The following is a 4,200-nucleotide window of genomic DNA, read 5'->3' as shown; positions in this document are numbered from 1 at the left end:
GGGATGCATGCACCCTTGCAAACAATGCTGTGTTTCTGCTTCCATACGATACACTCTCGTGGTAGGCTTCATATCCCCACGTAGAATTTCATAAGCACGAAGTACTGTTACTGTATCTGTGAGAAACAGTCAAATTGATCTGGCTTACCGACCAGTATTTTGAGTTCAGCAGCCTGTGGTGAACGACCCGCTTCGGTCATCCTATGAACCAGGCACGGCATCCTTGCGATTTCATGGCCTTACACTCCATCAACTAATCCTGCCCCAGAAAATGAAAAGCAATGGCAGGTAGCGAAAACATTAAGGGCCAACGTGGCCCCTCTGTAATTTTGAGTGACTGTTTGATGACACAGAGAGAAATGCAAGGACAGACAGGTTGGTCATTCAGACGAAATCTCCTGGTTGCTACCATTTACCAAGAGAGAGAAAGCACTTTATTTGCACCCATCAGAGAGTATGGGTGATCGGGGTGAGACGCAGCTCCCTTTTTCACCGTCCACTCCCCCCCCTAGACGTCGGCCGGAATCAGTTGGCTTCCAGCGGCGGCCTGGGCTTGACCGATGACTTGTTTTTGGGCTTGTTCTTCCTCGCTATGTAGGGAGGATTCCCATGATTCTTTGTTCCCATGTAGACCGTTTAGCGCTAGGCAAGCCCAGAGCATGTGATTCAGGGTGGCTACGCCTTCACAGTTTTTGCATTTGGAGGAGTGCACCTCAGGATGCCATTCGTGTAGGATATACGGGTTTGGGAAAGTACCCGTCTGCAGTTTTCACCAGATTACTTCTTCCTTCTTTGTGAGAGATGTATGGGGGCGGGGGGGGGGGGGGGAGGAGGAAAGGAGGGTTCTGCCCATTCTATAGTGTTCTAGAATTTCTCTGTATGTGGTAAAGTCTCGCTTTTTAGACAGGGAGTAGTCTGCCTGCGCTGGGGCCCGGTGTGTGAGTCCTCAGGCGACCTCGTTGCCGATCTCGTTCCCTGTGAGTCCAATATGGGCGGGCGCCCATATTATTCTCATTAGGTCGTTGGGTACGTTCTCCTTGCCTGCTTGCAGAATTTTTCCGGCCTCTTTGGACACCTTACCGGGGTCATTGGCTTTAATTGCAGTTTTAGACTCGGTGATGATTATTCTGGTTGATGGGTTTGTGATTGCCAGGGCAATCGCCGCCATCTCTGCCTCCTCTGGTGAAGAGTGTCGCCACATTCTGCAGCGCAATCTGGGCAGGATGTTCCGTAAGCAAGGACATAAACACAGACTGTTAAACGTGCTGCGTCGGCTTCTTCGTTTCCTCGGGGAAACCTTACTGAACGTACTCGTGTTTAGTCACCGCAAGAGCAAGTGAGTCCATCCCTATAACTGAGCAGTAAGCGGCGAACCATCGAGGCAAACAGCCCTTAACTCTATAAAGTGCTCACCAAACCTGCAGACCAGCGTAAAAGCTCGAAAGCTGGACAGAATGGCGCGCACGGATCATTGAGCGGGCATGCCACGACACGACGCGGCAGCTAGGAGGCCACCAGGCGCGTTCGGGACAGACCGCGTAGCATCGGCGGGCTCTTTGAGTTCCAGGAGGAGAGGGAAGGCATTGTGGCGGGGATTGAGGGCCGAAACCCCGGTTGATGGCTCCCTGCGATCGTGGTGTTGTTGTCGGCAACGCGCACGCGAACTACCCTCACCTCCCCGAGCCCACAAAGGGCACCGGCTTGACGAAAAAAAAAAAAAAACCAAAGGAAGGAAGGGGGAATACGCCTTCTTTGTTGGGCGGCAAGCAGCTTTCACCCGAGCGCGCGTGCACGCGCGGTAACGGTGCAAAAGAAGAGCACCGGTACAGCCCCCCCTTCCTTCGCCCCTGGCCGCCGTTATAATAATACCTCTCCGTGAAGCGGCGCCCTTCCCCGCTCAACTTGAAGGCGCACGCGCTCGCGCACGCGTCGCCATTATGACGCCACCGCGGCGGCAGCTGGTCCCGAGGGGGGAGAATAGAGCCCCCCTCACCAGCCGCCCAAGCGAGGGGGGCGGGCGCGCGCGGGGGGTTCGCACCACCGAAAAGGCTCAGGCCCGGGAGAGCCCCGCTACGATGAGGGGGCAGCGAGGCGCAGCCAGCAGCAACAGCAGCCGCGCTTCGAGGCCACGCAGCCGCTCAAATCTTCCGCGCACAGGGCAACACCGGGACGCGGCAGCAGGCGTCGGAAGCCGGCGGAAGCGGACGCTTCCGGTCGCCTCGGCTTCTTCTTCCCCTGCGAGGTTGACGGCGCGCGCGCGTTGCTCTCTGCAGAAGAAGAAGCAGAAGCACACTCATCTCTGCGTGGGTCCCTCCCTTGATGCCCCCCTCTTCCTGGCTTCCATCCTCTCAGCACCCGCTCCTTTTTTTTTCGAGACCGCGGTGCGCATGACGCCACAGATGAATGAAGAAAGAAGTTGCCCCCGCGCCGGGCATCTGCGCGCCGTTCGCGTGTACGCACACGCATGTGCGTGTGCGTCTGTATGTGACTCGGTTTGCAAGCATGCGCACGCGTGGCAGCTTGCGGATAGAAGTGGTGGGCGACATTCCACAGCCGACTCGTCAATGGGGAGCCCTAGGAGGAGAGGGCGAAGCTTCGGGGACGAGACGCGCTAAAGAGCGAGGCATCCCGTTCCTTCTTGGGTGCGCGGAAACGAGACAAACCTTGGAAAATCGAGCATTAGAGCTTGAGCGCAGCCTTCTTGGAAGCCTCGGGAGTTCGCCGTATATTGCTCGGTGCATCGACTCAGCCCTGTGCTCGAGTCACGTGTGTGAATGCCCCGACAGAACTACGAAGCATCCATTAGGTTATCACGGCTGCTGCAAAAGCCCCAAACTGTTATCAGGGCCGAAATGCGTGCCATGCACCATCCGCTTTAATCAATGACCACGTGGCACACATTCCTGACGGGATTCAGCAGCCTTGCCGTTGAGCGATGTTAGCGCACTCGTCGACGGCACACAATTCACGCGAGGAAGACGGCACCGAACTGGGCGGTGCATATCAGCGAATTAACACGTTTCAAAACCTCCTCAACTGTCATCACAAAATTCTTCGCACGTCTCGAGCTTACTGGTGCGGCATTCTGATTGTTTGTAAAACGCGAGAACAAAGCAATGCTCATCACGTTCATAGTATTCACACGACCCCTGCCCCTTAGGACATCTCGACAACATGATGATGATGATGATGATAAATATTGGTGGATGGCTCATCGGCCTAGAGAGGTAAATTGAGAGGTGGGGAATCAGCAGATGTCGACGCAGTAAATCGCGATAAATTGAGAGTGCTAAAGACTTCGGCGGCTCAAACGTGTTCCAGTGGTGACATGTTTCACTCTAGATTTCGCTCAGAAGCGCGAAAGTGACGAAACCATAAAATTATTTTACCTGAAACAGACACCAGACCGGCCAAAGCACACGACGAAAATAATTCAGAAGTCAGCATTGGGCGAGTGGGGGGGGGGGGGGGGGGGGGGGGGGGTCTTGTTTCAGGACGACCTCTGATATGAGATATCAGGGTTTCCCGATAAATTATAATTTCTAGGAAGGTATCAACACTAGAAGTAGGGAGTTACCGATTAGGCAAAGAGGAAGGATTCTTCAAAAACAAAGGCAACATATAAAAATGACAGGGAGCTCACAGAAGAAGTTGATTGATTTTGAAGAACGACTGAGAAATATGGAAGAAAGTAAATGGCGTGCGAGAGTGTTCAGATATTTGTACAGGAACAACATTAACTCACAGTGGAGGAAAAGAACTAGGAAGCTCACCAGGAAGTACGCGACCGGCATAATCAGCAACACGGCGACAAAGAACGTCAAACGCAAAGTGAGAGAGGCTGAGACAATTTAATTGGTGGCGGCAATGGAAAAGAAACCTGCTATGACTAACTACCTCAAAGTAAAAGACGAAATCAAGAAAGAACCAATTTATGATAACTCAAGGGGAACATCCTTACTTTTCGAAGCGAAGTCAAGGTGCCTTGACCTTGACAAGAACGCGTAGTTATAAAGCGAGGTACATCAAGGACAAGACGCATATGCTTGCTGCGGTAACGCTAGGGAAATTATGCAACATGTTTTATTGGAATGTGCTAGGGTTTTATTGGTAACGCTAGGGAAATTATGCAACATGTTTTATTGGAAAGCTGCCAGTTTAGGCTCATCTCGCCTCCTTGAAGCCCTTGGGTTCAGGGGC

Source organism: Dermacentor silvarum, chromosome 4, assembly GCF_013339745.2.
Source record: "Dermacentor silvarum isolate Dsil-2018 chromosome 4, BIME_Dsil_1.4, whole genome shotgun sequence".
Classification (NCBI taxonomy): Eukaryota; Metazoa; Arthropoda; class Arachnida; order Ixodida; family Ixodidae; genus Dermacentor; species Dermacentor silvarum.
This window is presented reverse-complemented; position numbering follows the sequence as displayed.